We start from the raw sequence: 22,591 nt of genomic DNA, 5'->3' as shown, positions 1-22,591 counted from the left end.
AATCAATCAATACATAATCGTATTCATGATTACACGGTTGGCAGTCTACTAAATGACCAAGTCTTTTGTAGAACGAAAATTAGCCAAAGTAACACTTTAAGCGAAAAAAATAAGTAAATACAAAAAAGAAAACGGTGGGTAGTTCCCGAGGCTGGTGTAAGTTTCAATGCCAGTTTAATCTGAATTGCAATCCAAACCTGTACAGTTGCATAGCCATATTAAATGTGGAGGTGTATCGATAGTGTTCAAATTAAAACTAGTCTTGAATGCCGTGTACCTCTGCAGACAGCTAGTTCCTGGTGCTATGGCGCTTTAACGGGCCAGCTTTATGCAGCTGGATACAATCTACTCGTAGTAGTCAGAACGGAGTCTGGTGCGGAAATTGTACGAAATCTGCTTCAACGATGCGACTACTTAATATATTTTATAACAAATGTATACATTGATAATGTTTTTGGTAGTTACCCAGTTAAAGCATTATCAGTATTTATTAATTTACGTACTGTAAAACGAATGAAGTTTTTTTAAACTCTTGCCACAGGGATCCTCCCTATTTTTTCTGTTTACAGACCTGCTATTCATATTCTCTTTTCAAAATCGAAGGGACTCCTTGCTTCTATGTGGTATTTGAATTTGAACATCAGCAGTCTTCCTGTATAAAATGTCTCTCCTTCCCTTACTTTCAGACCTTGACAAGTGTGTTACTGTTTTTTCGTTTTAATTCTTGTAATTTAATGCTTTAGAAAAACACATGCACACAGAAACCAAAAAACAAACAAACAAACAAAAAACTCCACAGGGCTTAATTTCTCTTAATTACTCCCTATATAATTAATTTGTTTAGGAGGGGGCCAAGTCTGGAAACTACATTACTAAAGAACAATTTAGGAAAAAAAATAGGGTTTTAAGGATTTGGTTAAGAGTTGATACAATTGTTAAAAATTAAATGTAGAATGACAGTAATTTAAAGTGTTGTTATAAGAATATTACCCAGTAGGTTAATAAAGAGTATGGGCATGGGAAATGCCAAATAAACCAAATTATGGAACACCCTTCTGAAATGAAGGCCTGTATAGGACCCTGTGTGGCAAATCATTATACATGTCATAAAACTTGGTTAACAGAATTCATGACATCCTAGAAACTACATTTGTTGTATAGCCAAAAGTAAAAATAAGATTTATGCATTTTATGATAGCGGCCTGAGTCAGATTACCAATAAGTAAATCACTGTTATGGGGAAGAAATGTATGAGGATGACATTTTTTTCCAAGTTTTTCAAACTAAGCGTCCTTTGCTGTAGAGAGCAAACAAATGGGTATTTATTCATTTATTTATTTATTTATTATAACATTTTAAAATTTTTGAAAATAAGTGTTATTTGACACCATAACATCACTGTTTTTTGGATAAGTTGCATTTGCACAGTATTGGCTTGTATAATCTGTATACAAAAAAGTGTTATCTTGAGTTATGAAGACCATCTTTAAAATGATTTAGGCACCAGAATATACTCATTAGAGTTTGAATAATAAAACAGTAGAGCAGTTCACATTTATGGTTACAGACTGGGTCGATGGATCCAATTCACAGGCGCCGGATTGTTGTGCACGAGTGATGGTCTCTTCACTTCCTCCCTTGCTCTGTAGATGTTGGCTCCTCCGCCTCCGGAGACAGCGGTGCTTCTCCCTCCGCCTCCGGAGACAGCGGTGCTTCTCCCTCCGCCTCCGGAGACAGCGGTGCTTCTCCCTCCGCCTCCGGAGACAGCGGTGCTTCTCCCTCCGCCTCCGGAGACAGCGGTGCTTCTCCCTCTGCCTCCGGAGATGGTAGCAAATCTGGTTCTGGCGGCAGCAACTCTCGCTCCGGCACTGGAAGCAGTTCAGAGTTAGTGTATAGTTGTTGAAACAACTGTATTTGTTGCTGATGTAAAGCAACAAACATCTTTAGAATTTGCTCAATTTTTTTTTCTTTAAGTGCACCGCTTGTCCTTGGTCACCCTGTGGGTCCAAAGTGGGTGCCAGCAGCCACTCACCATGGTCCTAAACCACCTGGGTTGCAGTAGTGCAAGAATATGAGCAATTCAAGTGAATGTTTATGTTTTAGTTCAAATGACCCAGAACTACTCCAACGTGAATAACCAGTTTGTTTGGTATGTTACTGCTTTGACACATGCAGCCTAAGCTTTGTAGCATTAGTCGGGGCTAGAAGTTAACCTTTTAAGGTAGTAGTGAGGATTGGCTACCTGCCTGGAAAGTATGTCGCAAAATTATTATTATAATATAATTTATTATAATATATATAATATAATATAATTATTCAGTAGCGGTTTATTCAACGAACAATTATATGTAATAATAATAATGTAAAAAATAAACACCTACCTACTGTTTTAAATAGATTGAATAGCCCAAACTATCACATAGTAGGCCTATATTTAAATCAGAAAGTATTTATTGAAACCACCTTGTGCTGAACTAAGTAATGGAACTAATGCAATTCCTTGTCAGTGTATTTAGTTTTATCCTTACGTTTGCAAGAATGCATCCATCCATCTAAGCATTTGCTATTCCATCAGTATGGTTAGCCAGGTTATGTTTCATTGGTGTAAATTAAGTGGTAAGAAATTATCCTCTGATCTGTCTTTAGTTGTTGACTGAGATTTCGGTAACCAACAAATCATACACATCTACAAAGCAACAAAACAAAAAAAAAGTAACGTGTGCTACATTAGTGCCGATTCCTGCATTGTACGACCTTATAAATTATAAGGTTACAACCACAACCAAGCTATTTTGAAAATAAGTGAAAGCTAATTTCAGTATGGTACCTCTAAATTTAAAGTTTCAGCAAAGTGTTACACTAACTGGTTTGTTAATAAATATGTCAGCTCCTACCCTGCCTTTTCACTGCAATGTTAAATGCTGTATAATTTCAAAGAAATTAACTTAGAAGTACTAACAGAATAAGGGATCTCAACTAAGATTAAAAAAACAAAAAAACACGCTGTGTTTGTTTTGTTAAACAGTGACATTAGCTATGTGTGTAAGTTACAGTTTCATTGTGCAATATATATACAGTTAAAGCACACGTTTCACTAGTTACACAAGAGAAGTACGCAAGGTAGTAATAATAATCTATTATAAAAAGAAAACAGTTACATTAATGCACCTCAAGATTGTATTTCATCTGTTATTTTTACTGATAAAACAAGGAAGCCATTACTTGGGACATGGTAAAGTTATAGCTGCACCTGTTTTTTTTATTTATTTATATCTTTTATCATCGTCAGAATTTTGATAAATTAATAAATATCTACCTATTATTTGTTCATTTTTAGCGTGGGTGAAACCGTGGTTAACATTATAACAAAACCAGAGCTGATATTCTCCATGACCAGGATTCAATTAGCATTTTATAGACTGTGAATAAACTTAATATCCTGTTAGGTCATTGGCTGTTATCTTAAAAAAAATCACAATGTTTTTACAGTTATTTAATTTTACTTTTGGTCTATAAAATAAACTTCACACCTTGAAATAGTTTCCACATTGTGATTTGTGACAGTATTTGTACTCCACTGTCCAATCCGATTTGCATTGTGGGCCTCACGCGTATCTACATGGAGCGGTACAAACCTCAGTCATCTACAAATCGGGAAGCTCTGTATGCAATGGTTTCAATGCAACATCGATAATTGCAAAGCATATGACATGGTTTATTTAGATTTCCAGAAAGCTTTTGACAAAGTCCTGCATAAAAGATTAATTCTCAAACTGAACGCAGTAGGGATTCAAGGAAATGCATGTACATGGATTAGGAGGTGGTTAACATGTAGATGACAGAAAGTACTGATTAGAGGAGAAACCTCAGAATGGAGCAAGGTAACCAGTGGAGTACCACAGGGATCAGTATTAGGTCCTCTGCTATTCCAAATCTACATTGACTTAGATTCTGGTATAATAAGCAAACTTGTTAAATTTGCAGATGGCACAAAAATAGGAGGAGTGGCAAACACTGCTGCAGCAGCAAAGGTCATTCAAGATTCAGAACTGGACAAACACATGGCAAATGACATTTAATAGAGACAAGTTTAAGGTACTGCACGTAGGCAATAAAAATGAGCATTATAAATATCATATGGGAGATACTGAAATTGAAGAAGGAATCTATGAAAAAGACCTAGGAGTTTATGTTGACTCAAAAATATCTTCATCTAGACAATGTGGGGCAGCTATAAAAAAAAGGCCAACAAGATGTACAATGCATTAGTAAGACCTCATCTAGAATATTGTTTTCAGTTCTGGTCGCCTCACTACAAAAAAGATGTTGCTGCTCTAGAAAGAGTGCAAAGAAGAGTGCCCAGAATTATTCCGGGTTTAAAAGGTACAGCATATGCAGACAGGCTAAAAGAATTGAACAAAGAACACTATGCGGCGACCTGATTCAAGCATTCAAATTCTAATTCATAATTCTGTTGACAATATCAACCCAAGGGACTTTTTTGACCTGAAAAAAGAAACAAGGACCAGGGGTCACAAATGGAGATTAGACAAAGGGGCACTTGGAACAGAAAACAGGAGGCACTTTTTTACCAGAGAATTGTGAGAGCCTGCAACCAGCTCCCCAGTAATGTTGTTGAAGCTGACACCCTGGGATCCTTCAAGAAGCTGCTTGTCACTCTTGTCCTGTTAAACATTAAATAAGAATTATATCTACCTGAATTGTACACAACAGTATATGGCATTTGCGAGGAGTACTGTTACAAAAATGCTTGTGTTTAAACTTTAAGTTGTCTTTTTGGTTTAGCAGTATTTTTTAGGCTGTAAAAGTTGAAGCTTGGTAAATGAATTGATATTAAGTTTTTAAAAGAATATATAAGGATAGTAATGTAGAGATCTCAGTTAACGCAGGCAGGCGCATCACACAGGGTGAGGCAATCCACACACAGGCACAGGGCGGGCACAAGACCTCTCGCACTAAAGCATAGTGCCGACACCGCTGTCTAAAAGAGCGTATGTGATTACCTACCAGCCCTGCTGCTGACTTCTCCCATGCAGGCTACATTCTCCCCTGCCAGCCTCAAGTCCGTCCCAGACTTGCTGACAGGGCTACAGTCCGATGAGTACATGCCGAGATACCTGCATTCCACATCTGACACCAGTGTAGCGTTCTGCGCAGGCAGGCAGGGAAGAAGGGAGACAACACTCTGTCTCCAAGCACCCTATCGGAGTCCACTGCTCTCTGGAACCACACACAGACAATATTGTGCTTACACTTAACATAACTTGGACCTGAACTGGCTTGGTGTCAATCAGATTAGAAGATTGTTTTCACTTGTGACCGTCACACAACTGTTTCTGCTGCCTCTGACTAAAGATTGCCATGGATTCATCTTCTCTGCTGGTGTGAGAGGCAGCGTGTGCGGCAGTCATGCAGGACATCAGGAAAGGACACTGGCTGTTTTGGGCTGTTCTCAGGTGTTATGTTATTTTATTAGTTAGTTAGTTGTGCATTTTAATTGTTTGTAATTCTACATTTTCTTTGTCTTTCCATCTGCCTTTTATCTTTTGTATCTATTTTATTTATTTTTTAATTTTATTTTTCAATTAAATATCTTTTATATAGTGTTATTTTGTTTAATTTCTGTAAGTCGCTTTGGATAAAATAGAAAAAAAGATCAGCTGTTATCATTTACATGTGTAATATGCACACAACCAGAATTAATTAGCACATAATACATAAGATTGTTTGTTTATTTTATTTCAGATGCCGCTAACGCAACCTAATAAATTACTCTACTGTTAATTTGCTAAGCACACTGTTACTATTTTGTATTTAGAAAAAATGTGAAAGTAAAAGCAAAACTGGGACGATTTAAGAAGGTTAATGTTTCAGTCCAGAACAAAAAACTAAAGCTGAAAACTAGGACAATCGCAGTTTTCCTGGGATGTCTGGTAACACTATTCACATCACGCCACTTCTGATGATACACTTCTACAAATAAAGCCTATACGTTTAAATTGATTAAACTTCCGTAAACGTGCAGCTTTATTTTTCAAATTGTATAGGCACCTAATTGTTGAGGCCGTGCATATAATTAAACAAGCGCTGTATGCAGGTATGAAAACATGTTACTTTTAAGCAAAAGTCTATTTGCCTCATGAAGGAAACCTTTCATTTTAGCAACTTTATTGTAATTATTTGTTTTTCTAGATAGTGGTACCCACAACATTTCCTATTGATCCATATGAAAATGTGATCACAGGTTAAGTTTGTAATTTTTTTCTGACAATAGTGTCAGAAAAAGTCAGCTTGTATTTTGGAAACCTCTGTCTCTGTGTTTTGTCAAAGATATTTTTGGGTTGTTGTCCGAGTAACAATCAACTTCCTCTTGCTGTTGTCTGTATCTGTTTTGATGTTGATGAGTGTACGTGGCAAACCTGAGCCAGCTCAGTTGATGGTAGTAAGCCATAAGAGTTCTCTTCACTGACCTTCTAGATGGGTGAGTATATCTTAATCTTGACCACCTCTGCCATTCAGTCCCAGGACACATTCATACAGTTACTGAAAAAGTTCCCTTCCCCTAAAGCCTCCAATTCCTACACTAGATGTAATACAGCAAACTGGAAATACTGTTTGAACAAGGAACAGGCAAACGGATATAGGCCTTCTGAAAATTTCGAGAAAAACAAAAAACAGTTAATAATTCAGTAGTGTGAAGTGCTTACCTGGGGTTTTTGTTGGTACATGTTGTATTTTGTGGCCACATTGTTGCACAACATTGATAAAAAGTGGTTTAATCCATTGTGGTGAGCCTTTGTTGCTTGGGTAAAGTTTTACAGGAGCTTTTAAAAAATTGATTCATGGGTGCCAATATCAAATTCTTAAATGAAATGTGTTTTGTATTACATGCACCAACTGCATATAGGTACTACGCTATTTTATATTAGTTAACGTTAGTAACAAAATAAGTCCATACACTTTCCATGCCATGCACTTTAATTTCCTATACAGTACACATGTCAAATGTGTAGTTTTGAAACAAATCTGTGTTTTTGCAAACATGATATCTGGTACTAAGAAATCTATGTCTTGCTTTCCCATAGTATTGCACTTTTAAGGTCATTTCACCCAGAGATTGAAATTATGCACCCCATCCCTTTCCTGTCAGTAACCAACCAGCTGCTTCCTTAGTTGACTAACATGCTTTGTAGTCAGTAATATGCTTTGACCCAGAAGATACTGCTGACCTGAAATGGTCTAGTGCAATGCATTTCCTGAAAGGGATGGCAAGCAAACCGAGAACTTAATTTTACCTAGAAATTATGATCAGCACGACTGAAAAAGTTCCCTTTTCCTAAAGCCTCCAAAAATTCTGGAAAGGAAAACAGGTCGACAGATAGTGAGTAGTAGTAGGTTTAACACTTTTTTTTAAAAAACTTGTATTTATTTATTTAACTTTAAAACTAATCTCTTTCCTATTTTTGAAGTAAAGTCCAAAATGATCCACACAATTCTATTTGAAGAGTGACGATAAAAAACCACTACAAAATCTAAATTATGCAAAAAAAAAAAAGTCTTATTTATAGAACAGGCAAAAAAAGTGATGTAGTGCAAAAAGTGCTCAGTGCAAACACTAAGACTGAGGTTCGTCATGCGACTAAATTGTTTGCACTGAAAACTTTTTGCACTATATCACTTTTTTGTTGTCTAAAAAATCCCAAAGCAACACAGACTGTGCTATACCTCATTGATATCCAAAAAACACAAAAAAATGACAGCATGGGCTGTTAATGTACTTAAAGACTGGCTTAAAGAAAAAAATATGGACATTCATTTGAAGGAATAAGTCAAAAAATCCCCAAAACATTAGAGAGTATTTTCTGCCAGTGCAAAAAGTTCAACTGGCGACCAGTATTCAGCCTCAAGTTTTAAAACGCTGAGAGCTGTACTAAATAGGTATTTTAAGAGTAGAAGTGTTAACCTCTCTGCTGAAGATGAGTTTAAAACTAGCAATAATGTACTCCTGTCAGTCATGAAAACAATAAATTACATGAAATTAAATTAAATTAAATGTGGGACAATATTATACTGCAGATGTATACACAATAACTTTCTGGGTTTGTCTTAATTTAAAATGTGCTTTTAATTAATGGGAACCACACGACCCGTCTTGGTTTATACCTTGCATATTCTACAATGTGGTGGCCTTGATGCTGTTAAATTCTATCTTGATAGAAGTGACATCCAGAGACCAACTGCATTTTTACCTGAGGTGGCACATATGGTTCTCACTAAAAATGACTTTTTGTTTTGAGAGATTTTTATCTACAAATTCAGGGCACAGCAATGGGAGCTTCATTTGCATCTCATCCAATCCATCCAATATTAGGACATAATCCTTTCATAGATAACATCATCATGTGGAAACAGTATATTGATGATATTTTCCTGTTATGGTCCAGCACCGATCTAGAACTTAAAGCTTTGTTGCTTATTTAACGGTTTAATTTCTGTTTGGAATACGATACAAGGTTAGTTTTCTCGATACCACTGTATGTCTTGATAAGGGATCTTTTATATACTACCTTGTATACTAAATTGACTGATAAAAAGTATTCTGCATGCTTCTAGCTTACTTCGTACCACTCCAAAAGTCAATTTTTGCAATTAAACAAGTTTATTTTAAATCTGAAGATTATGACGCTGAAGCTGGCAAAATGTATGACCAATTTCTATCTAGGAATTACCCAAGGGATTAGCTAGATGAAGCTCTCTTTGAAGTTCAAAACATAGATATAAATCCTCATGAATAAGAAAAACAAAGAATTATCTTCCTTTGTTGCATGATTTGTACTACACAGTCATGATATTAAAAATATTATTAATCAACACTTGCATTTCTTATCAATTGATGTTATTATAGCAAAATATTTCAATCTATGCCCCTTTTTACACACTATAGAGGCAGAAATATGCAGGACATTCTTGTTAAAGCCAATTATTTTAAAGACACAGCTAAAAATTTAAACTGGGTTAGTTATAAATGGTTTCTTTCCATGTCAGAAATGTACAACTTGTTACAATGCTAAAAAAAAATGACTTTATAAGTCATTGTGACACAAATACAATGAGTTTTGCTTGTAAATCTCCCTCCCGACCTGTGAGGGTGCTAAGTAACGAAAGGGGAAGTCTTTGGATGGGCTGGATGGACAGTTTGTTCCCCAGGCTGGGAAGTTGGTCAGTCTAGAAGAAGGCTGATGCAGGAACGTAATGACCTGGAAGGGAAACGACGTAGTAGTTGCAGACAGTAGACATCTGCACTCATTTACCAGGGGGTCATGCATGAAAGCATAAAGGAGACAGAGAATCGTAAATCTTTTCCTTCACTTGGTTTTGATAATAGAGACTGGAAGGACCGTGGGAGAAAGCTGTGTAAAATATATTCGTGAGTGTTTTGTTTGTTTGTTCATGTCTGTTATAACTGTCTGTGTTTGTAGATCACCAGATGGCTAACACGAATCCGGAGCTGTCGCCTTGTGCCAGCACAAAAAACATAAGAACATAAGAACATAAGAACATAAGAAAGTTTACAAACGAGAGGAGGCCATTCGGCCCATCTTGCTCGTTTGGTTGTTAGTAGCTTATTGATCCCAAAATCTCATCAAGCAGCTTCTTGAAGGATCCCAGGGTGTCAGCTTCAACAACATTACTGGGGAGTTGATTCCAGACCCTCACAATTCTCTGTGTAAAAAAGTGTCTCCTATTTTCTGTTCTGAATGCCCCTTTTTCTAAACTCCATTTGTGACCCCTGGTCCTTGTTTCTTTTTTCAGGCTGAAAAAGTCCCTTGCGTCGACACTGTCAATACCTTTTAGAATTTTGAATGCTTGAATTAGGTCGCCACGTAGTCTTCTTTGTTCAAGACTGAACAGATTCAATTCTTTTAGCCTGTCTGCATATGACATGCCTTTTAAGCCCGGAATAATTCTGGTCGCTCTTCTTTGCACTCTTTCTAGAGCAGCAATATCTTTTTTATAGCGAGGTGACCAGAACTGCACACAATATTCAAGATGAGGTCTTACAAGTGCATTGTACAGTTTTAACATTACTTCCCTTGATTTAAATTCAACACTTTTCACAATGTATCCGAGTATCTTGTTAGCCTTTTTTATAGCTTCCCCACATTGCCTAGATGAAGACATTTCTGAGTCAACAAAAACTCCTAGGTCTTTTTCATAGATTCCTTCTCCAATTTCAATATCTCCCATATGATATTTATAATGTACATTTTTATTTCCTGCGTGCAGTACCTTACACTTTTCTCTATTAAATGTCATTTGCCATGTATCTGCCCAGTTCTGAATCTTGTCTAGATCATTTTGAATGACCTTTGCTGCTGCAACAGTGTTTGCCACTCCTCCTACTTTTGTGTCGTCTGCAAATTTAACAAGTTTGCTTACTATACCAGAATCTAAATCATTAATGTAGATTAGGAATAGCAGAGGACCTAATACTGATCCCTGTGGTACACCGCTGGTTACCACACTTTTTTTTTTTCCATTCCTTGCCATTGCCGTTTCTTCACAGTAAACCTTGGACATAGACACGTTTTCATAAAATAATAACATGAGGTTTACATGTGGTGCCTTTTTGTAGTTGAACTAGCAAACGAAAATTGAAATGTAACTTTAAACACTTCAAATGTGGAAATGGCGTTGTAAAAATGAAGGGTAAAAAACTCACTGTTTTGGTTCATGTTTATTAGATTCCACATAACCGAAAGCGACAACAAAAAATATGTAATATATACAATCTACATAAGAATCACTACATAACATTTCCATCAAGTTGGGAACTGTTTAAGCGACGCATTTCAGAATGACATGTTTGCCTTTATTCTGTCCCATGCGATTATGACCATAGAGATCACCATGTGTGCGCGTGCATAATCTGGTTTACTTTTTGCTGTCTAAAATGTTTAAATAGACTTTATTTGCCATTTTTTAACCTGTTGTGCAATTTCTGGTGACAGAAAGTAAGTGCAAGGTATTTTTGTCATTTCTAGCGAATTCGAACATCTGATTTATGTATTTGAATACTGTAAAAAATACATATTTTTTTTGAATATTCGGATATTTGTCCCAGCATGAAATAATATTTATTTTATATAATGCAATTTTTGTAGCACATCTCAAAGCGCTTTACAATATAAAACATAACAACACACACATACATAATCACAGCAGACTTTGCATATTAAAAACGCAGCACATATAAAAGTTCAACAAATGCATAATTAAGTAGGCTGGGATGCTAATTTAAAAATAAAGGTAAACTTTTTTTAAATGTCAGCATTTCAGAATCTTTGATTGCATGTGGGAGAGTGTTCAATGGCCTGCAGATTGCGCCACATAGAAATAACAACAGAAAAGAAGTAACACATGCTAACTGAAACAAAAATAAATAAATACAGCAACAAAAACTTTAGAACACCATTCCTAAAGAGATCACGGATTCTGCCACTCTTCATGCTTTTAAATCTAGCTTGAAGACCTACTTTTATAGAAAGGCATTTTTATGACTGTTTTTATTTTCTATTTTATTCATTTGTAAAGGGCTTTGAAATGTTGCGTTTAAAGGCGCTATATAAAATAAAGTTTATTATAAGTATTAGTCAAAGAGGTAGCTGGAGATACATCTTGAAGCTAAATGCGGAAGTATAATGTGCAAGTAGCCTATAGGTTTGTTTGTCTCAATTGGGGAGGATAAATCACCATTGTCAAGCTTCAGAATTCAAACTAGAAATGAGAAATGTGGATGTCATATCTTTCATTTTGAGACTTTAGAAACATTACTAAATCATCATCTTCTCATCTGAAAAATATTGCAAATCACAGACCTATTGTCTCTTACCTGACGCTAAAAGACTAGAGCATGTCTTTGTGTCATTTAGGATTGATTATTGCAATGCCCTGTTTTTCTGGTATTCCAAACCATACTCATTCAGAATGCTGCTGCTGCTACAGTTGGCCTCCTTGCACTGGCTCCTTGTGCAATTTAGGTAGAACCCTGATGTATTTCAGGGTCTGGAGCAGGGACTCCTCCCCTGTGTTATCCCGCTAAAACATCTGTCAGTCAACACTGAATTACCTGTCAGTCACCCGATATAAACCATATCCAGCTTCCTAATTCTCATCTTGCTTTTCAGTTACTAGTTACCATGCAGACTTGCAGAACCAACCTTAAAACAAACCTTTGTTTTCAATCAGGTTAAAATTACTACTCACCTAAGTCAGCCTTTGTTTTCATCTGACTCGGATGAAGAATTTCTCTCCTCCTGTCGGTCTTCCACCAACAAATAATCCACCGAAAAAACTTTCAAACAAATCCGCTCATCCCACTTTTCCTCCATCTGACAAAATACTGCTGCTTCAACCTCTGCTTATCCAGCTGTGCCCGCTGCCATAGTTCTCCGTGGCTCTAAACGCATCGGAACTCAGGATGATTCTCCAGCCCATCTACATACTCCTGAAAGCTGTTTTAAAAAAGGATTGCTCATTGGAGTAGGAAGCGATAGTGCTGCTTTATTTATTTCGTACTACTATTCCATATCAGCCAAGTGTGTTTTTCCCCCTCAAAAGGCACAACAGAGATCCAGACTTGTCAGTCAACGCTTTGTCCCCGCAGTGCAGGCTCCATTTGCTTCTGCTTCAGTTACCACAAGCCCTCAGCTCTCAATTTCATCTGACCCTCCGATTTTAAGTTTTCAAAATGGGCCATTGAAAATAAAATAAGACGTCAGTTATTTAAAAATGGTCTGTGCTTATTTTTTGTCATAATGTCATATGCCTGTTCCATGATTGGGAATTCGATTTTCGGGGCACTCATTACTACTGAGCTGCATCAGTAGTGGCAAGAAAAACGATGGGAAGCAGGAAACAACAAAAGGGGAGTGACAGAGTGAGCAAGCAACCTTATATCGAGCATCAGTCACGTATTCTATTGGTAGAGCCCTTCGTTTTCACTTTTGTATCTTCTTTTTAGATTTGACACCAGAATTTTGGACTACAAGTGCATAAAAAGAGGATTATATTAAGAAAATACAATACATTATATCAAATATGTCTGTTTGTTAATACTAAATTAGGCTACATGTATATGCAAAGCAGTCTGCTTAAAGGCAGTGTAGTATAAGCTATACACACACCCACGCACGCACGTACTGTTAAGTAACCTGATGCTCACCACGTACACATTTCACGCTTTGCAAATAGCGTGGATAGTTAAGCTTTCAAAGCAATTAGTTAATGTTAGTGAACTACTTTTCATGCTACATGGGTAGAAAAAGAAAAACGGTATACACTGGAAAGCAAATTCCATGCATACGTGGAAATGTCTGCTCCAGAAAATGGCGGCATCACTTTGTTTGAATTCTGAAAAAAATACACCACACACTGCCTTTCCAAATTTAAGCCATGCTGCTTCTCGCACCCTGAGTGTCTCACTTACTCTCTCCACATCAGCTGAGCTATTTTCTAAATTCAGCTACATCCAAGACTGCAGGAGAACGAGCCTTGGAAAGGACACTTAAATAAATAAATAAAATAAAAACTTCTGTGAGCCTACGCATTATGCCCGACTAAACATGAAATGATACTTCATACGCTTTGAGCTGGATAGAGAAAAGAAAAGTGTAAGGTACTGCACGCAGGAAATAAAAATGTACATTATAAATATCATATGGGAGATATTGAAATTGGAGAAGGAATCTATGAAAAAGACCTAGGAGTTTTTGTTGACTCAGAAATGTCTTCATCTAGGCAATGTGGGGAAGCTATAAAAAAGGCTAACAAGATACTCGGATACATTGTGAAAAGTGTTGAATTTAAATCAAGGGAAGTAATGTTAAAACTGTACAATGCACTTGTAAGACCTCATCTTGAATATTGTGTGCAGTTCTGGTCACCTCGCTATAAAAAAGATATTGCTGCTCTAGAAAAAGTGCAAAGAAGAGCGACCAGAATTTTTCCGGGCTTAAAAGGCATGTCATATGCAAACAGGCTAAAAGAATTGAATCTGTTCAGTCTTGAACAAAGAAGACTACGTGGCGACCTAATTCAAGCATTCAAAATTCTAAAAGGTATTGACAGTGTCGACGCAAGGGACTTTTTCAGCCTGAAAAAAGAAACAAGGACCAGGGGTCACAAATGGAGTTTAGAAAAAGGGGCATTCAGAACAGAAAATAGGAGACACTTTTTTACACAGAGAATTGTGAGGGTCTGGAATCAACTCCCCAGTAATGTTGTTGAAGCTGACACCCTGGGATCCTTCAAGAAGCTGCTTGATGAGATTTTGGGATCAATAAGCTACTAACAACCAAACGAGCAAGATGGGCCGAATGGCCTCCTCTCGTTTGTAAACTTTCTTATGTTCTTATGTTCTTAATTAAAACGTTTTTGAGTACAGTTCTCGAGATCGGTAATGTAGTGTGGACAGGGCCTGAAAGTAATATCCTTAATATTGCTTTGTAAGCCCAATATTAGGCTTATTGCTGCTACCTATAGTACTGCCGTGTACCTTAATCAATGCTGTTATATTGCAGTTTTTTAAAGTACTTTACAGTCATTGCTGCAGTGTAAGTTTATAAAGGTGTGTGTGATCAACAAAATGTGTGGAATGCAGTGTTAATTAGAATATCAGTGGGGCATTCCCGTAAAGAAATATAGGATTAATTCAAAGCCATTCTCAAAAGTACCGATAGTTTTCATTGATTGATTATAAAGAATGACTAGATCTTTGTTTTAGTAAATATTAAAATAAAACAAAAAGACAACACTGATGAATAAACAAATAGAAAAATCTTTTGAAGCAAAAGTTTTGCTTTTGTGGATGAGGAAAAAATAGTTACAAGAAACAGATTTTTTTTCAGCATTTCTTTTTAAATTTTTTTTTTTTGCAAAACTAAAAAAATGCTAATTCAGAAATGTTCATACCTGACAAAGAAAACAGAATTAATAGCTAATTGAGGCACCTTTAGCAATAATAACCTCTTTCAAACGATTAGGATATTTGTCAGCGAGCTTTTGGCATGATTCTTCAGTGGTTTTTGACCATTCAGTACAAAATTGTTGCAGTTCATTCAAATTCTGAGGACTTCTCTTGTGCACATCCTTCTTCAACTCATGCCAAAGATTCTCAATCTGATTTAAATTGGGACTTTGACTAGGCCTTTCCAGAACCTTTGATTTTATTCTTCTTTAATCATTCTCAAGTAGATTTTGATGTGTGCTTTGGATCGTTGTGTTGGAACTTCCAGTTGCACTTTAAACCAAGTTTTGTAGTGGAGGTTTTCAGATGATTGGCCAATATTTTTTGTTTGCAATGGAAACCATTTTATCATGTATTTGGAACTAAATTTCCTGTGCCATTCAGAGTAAAAACAGCCCAATATAAGGATATTACCACCACCATGCTTATGGTGTTCTTTTCTTTGTACACCTCACCAGACTTTCTCCAAAAGTAACGGCTACCAGTGTGACCATATAGCTCGATTTTTGTTTCATCACTACACAAAACCTTTTGACCAGAACTCCTATCCATCATTCAATTTGTCCTTGTGACTTTTTCTTTGGCCTGCAACCATTGAGACCTTCACCATGCAATATTCGACCTATGGTTGAAATCTAAACCCCAGTCCCACTTGCAGCCAATATGTAATTGTAGACATCTAGTTCTTGTAACTTTTTTTTTTTTTTTTCCTCGTCCACAAAAGCTACATTTCTGCTACAAAAGATTTTTCCTAAAATTCTTTGTTTTTGGGAAATTATAAATTTCCATTGGGGTAAACTTTTGACTACAACTGTATATAAGTACACAAAAGACAAAGGAATACTGGCAAAATAATCTCAAGCGTCCTAACAAGAACGGTCTACAAAAAGAGGAGATTGCATGCACAGGTATCAAATCCCATCAAAATGCTTATAGAGAGACAATGTACAAAAGTGTTATAATCAGGGTTGCAAATTTGTTACGGCTACACAAATGGAAATGCAAATTGGATCAACACATGCGAGTCAGTGCATTAACCCATTCCAGTCCATTTATTCAGCGCTTGTCAGGCACGTCGAGTCCAATTTATTTTCACACGTGCTGTTTATATTGCACGTGTTGTTTAAAAACAGGTTTAACCCTTTGCAGTCCTAAGTCAGACGTCAACAATGTGATCCAAGTAATTCTTTTACTACTATAACATCTCAAAAAGCTCTGCAAATGTCTGTGATGTTCTTTGAGAGCTGAATGCAGAAGCAGCTATCTCCTTTGTTTATGCTGTGTTATCTATGTAGCGCATAGGCTTCATTCGGCAATTGAAAGGTTTTCTTGGCTTTTCCCGGAGAAGAAACGATTAGAGACCTGTGCTTAACGTCTTTTTGATGATGTCTGAGAGGGTCCGAGATTGGACTGAAAAGGGAAAATGTTAGGTTATTACCATAACCCTGGTTCCCTGAAAAGAGTATGACAACCATTACCGAATAGGAAGAGCCTCTCTGACCGTCAGTCTCTGAGCAAATATACAAAAGCTGCCCTATCAGGGCCCTGCTGTGAGGAGAAAGTCCCTCCCACCTCCTGCTGAAGAGGGACATCCTCACAGTAGCACATCGCCATTTTCTTTCGAAAACAGAGGTCAGCTGGGGACACTACCTCAAAGGGTAATGGTTGTCATTCTTTTTTCAGGGAACCAGGGTTATCGTAATAACCTAATGTTCCCTTTCAATTCGAATGACAACCATTACCGAATGGGAAAGCTATACCGAAGCTGTCGTGGCTCCAGATTACCGACAGTACAGCCCCACGGCGATCGCAACAGAGCCGACATGCCGCCTAAGGGCATGCCATCTGCAAAACTCTAGAGGCCTAAGAGGGTCCTGTTCGGTTTGTCACATCAAGGCAGTAAAAAAACGCACAAATGTCTGACTACCTGTCCATGTAGCACATTGCATTACTCATCTAAGGAGGTGCCATGAAGGAAAGCCCACAAAGTTGCCTGGCCCCTGGTAGAATGGGCCGTAATGTCCTCCGGTAATGGGGAGTCTGTCTGTTCATATGCCAAGTGTATTGCATCTGTCACCCAGTGCGCTAGACATTGTTTCGATAGTGCCTGACCTCTAGAGCGGGACCCACAGCAGACGAACAGCTGGTTGGACTGTCTCCCAGATGCCGTCCTATCCAAATAACAGCACACTGGGCATAGTCCGAACTGGGCAAGCGTGTGTTGTCTACTGTCCTCCTCTGACTCGTGCGGGGGAAGTCTGAAAGCTTCCAAAACCATTGATTGCTTAATATGGAATGAGGATACCACCATTGGCAAAAAGGATGGATTTGTTCTTAATGTTACCCGTGAGTCATTTCCCATAAAAGCCATGCGTGTCTCATCAATGGACAGTGCATGAAGCTCACGTACTCGTCTGGCAGACGTAATGGCTATTAAAAATGTCACCTTCAATGAAACAGGGTGCACTTCTGCTGACGCCATGGGCTCGAATGGAGGACCCATAAGGGCCCGCAGTACCTGTTCTAGATCCCACTTGGGGACCATACTTTTTTAATGGGAGGACGAAGCCTCAGAGCCCCTTTTTAAGAAATTGCACTGCCAGGAAATGTGCCCCAGGGGGCACAGAATCAATTTTCTCATGGCATACTGATATTGCTGCCAGGTATACTGCCACTTATACTATAAGTGGACGCTGATTTTCCTGCGTTAAACAAGTGTTGTAAGAAGGTTACTATCGTCTCAATCGGGCAAGTCACCGGATCGTGACCTTCGGCAAGGCACCAGTCTTGGAAAACTTTCCATTTATGTGAATACTGGGCTCTAGTGCTTAGCGCCCTAGCAGACTCTAGTATTTCTACTACTGCATCTGGCAAACCTCGTCTGAATAGACAACTCCTTTCAACAGCCAGACCCAGAGTTGGAGCTGGGCTAGGTTCGGGTGCTATAATAGCCCCTCCGCTTGGCTCAGGAGGTCCTGGCGCAGTGGGAGCTGCCACGGCTGATCCGACAATGTGTCGGAGAGGAGAGCAAACCAGGGGCGTCTCGGCCATCTAGGTGCAACCAGCAAAACCTGTGCTCTCTCCACCCTGATCCTATCTAGAGGAAATGCATACAATAGCCCCTGTGGCCAGGGGTGAGCTAGCGCGTCAACTCCCAGGGGGCCCCCGTCCCTCTCCATGGAGAACCATAGGGAGCAATGAGTGGACTCTGCTGTGGCAAAGAGGTCGACTCGTGCCGGTCGAAACCTCTCCCAAATCTGCTTCAACACTCGAGGATGCAGCCTACACACCGAGCTGTCTGGAGCTCTTCTGGACAGGAGGTCTGCTGCCTTGTTGTCCACACCGGGGAGGTGAACCGCCCTGGTGGAATGTAAGTTTCTTTGCTTCCAGGACAGGAGTCTGTGCGCTGCGTGGTGAAGGCCTGGTGAACGTAGGCCACCTTGGTGGTTTATGTAGGCTACCACTGTGGTATTGTCCGTCCAGACCAGCACATGTTTGTGCACTAACTGCTGGCGAAAATGAGAACGCCAGGTTCAATGCTTGCAGCTCTTACGGATTTATGTGCGCTTGCTGCCAATGTCCCTTCCATTAAACTTTTATTCCTCTCTCGTTCCAGACCGCTCCCCAGCCCAGGCGGAGGCGTCTGCAGTGATCACTTCCCTTTTGTGAGGGGATCCGAGGGGAGTCCCGAGGCGTAGATTGCTGGGACAGAGCCAGCACTCCAGTGTTTTCTGGCTTTGTCTGAACACTTGCACCAACCGGTACCGATCTCGGACCGGGTGCACCTTGAGCATATTTACCCTGGCTTGAGGCGGGCACATTTTCAGCAGCCCTAGTGGAAGGATTCGTGAGGCGGCTGCCATCAGCCCCAACAACCTTTGATATACTTTGACCTGTAGGAGAGCGTCCTCTCTGAATAGGAATAGTGTGGCCTCCAACGACCGAATCCTGACTTCCGATAGAGGCAAGCATGCCTCAGTTTGATCCCCAGGAACACTGTGGACTGAGACGGTACGAAGTTGCTCTTCTGTTGATGTATTGAGAACCTTAACTTCGTCACATGATCCATGACCTGTTTTGTGTGCGCGTACTTTTCAGTGCACGCAAACTAGCCAATCGTCCAGATAGTTCAGGATCCGAATATCACGCAGCCTGAGTGGACCCAGTGCTGCATCCATGCACTTTTAAAATGTGCGGGGCGCCAGTGAGAGGCCAAAAGGCAGCACACAGAATTCGTACGCGTTGCCTTGAAAGGTGAAGCGCAGATATTTTCTGTGCGCGGGACGGATCGGGACGTGAAAGTAGGCGTCTTGCAGGTCGATCGATGTGAACCAGTCGTCCGGTTGGACAGACTTGATGATATGCTGTGCTGTCATCATGTTGAACTTCCTCTGTTTGAGGAACAAGTTGAGGACCCTGAGGTCCATAATTGGTCTGAAACCGCCGTCCCTTTTGGGCACCAGGAAGTACCTGGAGTAAAAGCTGCTGAGCGCATCGCTTGGGCTTACCAAGCATACAGTGTTCTTCCTTTTGAAGATTGGCGATCTCCTGTTGAAGTATCCTCTGCCGCTGGCCCTGCCTTTGCCTGCTTGTCTATTTTGGGGTGGAGGGCGATGTTCAGACCCCTTCACCCTGGCAGGCTGCACATGCCACCTTGGGCACTGACGGTAAGCCGGAAGGCGTGAAAACTTTGAGGCGACCTCCGTGGCCTTGTGGGACCTCTCAAGGCTCACATCAGTGGTCGCCCCATAAGTCTGCCCCGGGGTAATTGGGGCGTCCAGTAGCGCCACCTTCTTGGTCTCCACGACCTTGGCTTGAGTCGGCCACAAATGCCGGCAGCTGGCCACCAGCACCGCCAACGACTTCCCTGATGCCTGGCCTAACTCCCTTATTAGGTCGGTCATCGCCTTAGCCACTGCCTAGCTCCCCCATGTCTGTTTGTGTAGCCCTCACCTGCAGCCTCTCTGCCAACTGATTCTGGTAAAGCACCAGTATGGCCATGGCATTTGCTGCTCGGGCCAACAGCGCTGCCGATGCGTAAGCTTTTTTGAGCATCGCATCAGTCGTTCTGCAAAGCTTAGACCGACAGGTTGGCTCCTTCTCCCCCGTGGTGAAGGTGAACCTGTGACCTGTGACCGTGTCCCTGATAGTGGGGAATACGCCTAGGGCCGCTTCTTGGGCTCCTGCAGTAAGCAGAGACTCTGCTGTTCTGGAGGCTGAGGATGCAGATGCTGGGTTGCTCCAGGAGGAGCGCACCAGTTCCAGGAAGTCCTGGCATAAGGGGAGGGCATGCTGTGGGTGCCATTTCTGCAGGCCGAAGTGGTTCCCCTTTCCCTCTTGTTCTGACGGCCAGGGAAGGTCCGTGGTTGCAGTTGCATGCTACGTTAGGGCCCAGAACTCTTCCCTCTGCGATACTTGTGGCAAGGGTGTTAAGGAGCCTCCCACCGTGGCCTGCCCGGTGGAGGTGGCTGGGGGTCCGAGATGTCCGATCTGGACGCGGACAAGGACAGCTCACCTGGGTTAGGGGGTCTAGGCAGAGGGGATGGGGAATGAGACTGTGGGGGCTGGAGCTGCCCGATGGTAGGGGGCAGCCTGCCCTGAGATTTCAATAGGGTCTCCAGCATGGTCTGCTGAGTCCTTGCAGTCTCTGCCAGTGCCACGAAGTGCTGCTCTGCTGAGCTTGGGTGCCTTCGAGGTGACTGTGACGGTGAACGTCTGTGCCTGTGTGGAAAAGGGGAGCGGTGCCTGAGCAGCGACCGCCTGTCCCCTGGTGAGCATCCCCTTGAGTGATACCGCCTCGGCGTTGACCATCTTGCCTCCCTTGAGAGGTGTCTGGTGGGGTAGGGGAGGATAATCAAGATAAGCGCGAGAGCTCCCTGGTCACTGTAGCAGGGGGTGTCCTGGATGACCTCTGCAGAGGCTCTTGGACCACTGATCTGCTGGGGATAGATCTGCTCTCCGTCGCTTAGTTCTCCTCGACAACCTCCAACATGGAGAGCAGTCCAGCTCACCTGCCAGTGCCTTGACGGCGTGTTCTGGCCCTAGGCACCTGGCGCAGGATTGATGTTGGTTCTGCCTGGCCAGCTTAGCTGAGCATCGGTCACACTGGTGGAAGCCAGCTGAAGACCCTGTCGACTGCCGACATGTTTGCAGTTGTGTGTGTGTTTTTTGATTTTTTTAAACTGCTGTGCTCAATGAGCAGCCTTATTTTTTATTTTATTTTTTATTTTTTTTAAAATGATTCACCGGTGCCGAATCAGTCGGTGCAGGGATCGGCGTCGAGGCGAGCGCTGTCGGCGCCGAGGTCGACGTCGATCCGCACCGAGGTTGATGCCGACATGTAGCGTCGTTGGAGCCAGGCTGTAGACTGCCTCGAAGAGGTTCGCCGGTCCCGAATCACTCGGCGCCGAGAAAAGCGCTGTCGATGCTGAGACAGTCAGCACAGAGTGGACCTTTTCCCAAGGTCAGTGCTGATGGTAGGCACGGTCGGGTCAGAGCTGTAGGTCGCACCGAAGATGTTTACACTGGTGCCAAGTCAATCGAGACCGGGTAGGTGCTGTTTTCTCATCCTCGCGATCGGCAGCAAAAACAGAGGTCGATGCTGGGGTATGCAGCCAATTCAATCGCCGTGGTCGCTGAGGGCAAGCGCAGCCACACTAGGAAAGCCTGAGGATTGAGAGGGGTGCTAGGCCCGAGCTGTTTTTCGGATCTCCTCGCTGTGGCCGATTTAAATCGGCGTAGAGGACGACACTGCGAGCCTGCGTGGTTTCCTTACAGCACTACAACAGCTCTCGCATGGTGTAACAACTATCCGAGGCCTCGTGTAGTGAAGAGCAATGGCCGCTCACTAGTCTCTCCAGAGGGGTCGAAACCAGCTTTAGTCAGAAAACTGACGCGAGAATGAAGCATGGGCACTCTTTTAGACACGCTTGAAGCGCGATTTTACCATGAATTAATCTTTAATTTGCAGATAAATCCAACAAATTAGCCACATTTGGTACGCAAAAGCAATGTACGACCTGTCTCGGAGAGATGAGAGAGAAAATGGTGATGTGCTACTGTGAGGACGTCCCTCTTCAGCAGGAGGAGGGTGGGACTTCCCCCTCACAGCAGGGCTCTGATAAGGGCAGCTTTTGTATATTTGCTCGGAGACTGACGGTCAGAGAGGCTCTTCCCATTCAGTACTGGTTGTCATTCGAATTGAAGGGGAATTTTAATTTCAGACCTGGTCTGACCATTGGACTGCAAAGGGTTAAGGTCAGAGACTTGTTTTGGGCAAATTTAGGATTGAAACCATCTTTTAGGAATTTTTATTTATTTATTTATTTTTTTGGTCTAATTAAAACAATCCGACAGTTCATCTTAGCGGTTAGAGTTGTTTAAAAAGATTCTAGAAATATATAGCATAACTAAAATGTAATATAAGTAACATTACTTCTTTTCAAACCAATATCAACAACATCGCAAATAGTATCAGAACTCACACAAGGCAAATATGAATAATAATAATCATCATATAAGTCAATATAGTTTCTATATGTA

General features: G+C 40.8%; 1 protein-coding gene across 3 annotated transcripts in view; it reads left to right on the top strand.

The window, feature by feature from the left end:
* LOC121316006 (sorting nexin-9-like) overlaps window positions 1–22,591 on the top strand; it is a 118,796-nt gene that overhangs the window by 506 nt on the left and 95,699 nt on the right. The gene's annotated exons all lie outside the window — the stretch shown is intronic.

Source organism: Polyodon spathula, chromosome 5 (genome assembly GCF_017654505.1).
Source record: "Polyodon spathula isolate WHYD16114869_AA chromosome 5, ASM1765450v1, whole genome shotgun sequence".
Lineage (NCBI taxonomy): Eukaryota > Metazoa > Chordata > Actinopteri > Acipenseriformes > Polyodontidae > Polyodon > Polyodon spathula.
Note: the sequence above shows the minus strand (reverse complement) of the source record. Positions and strands in the feature narration are given on the sequence as shown.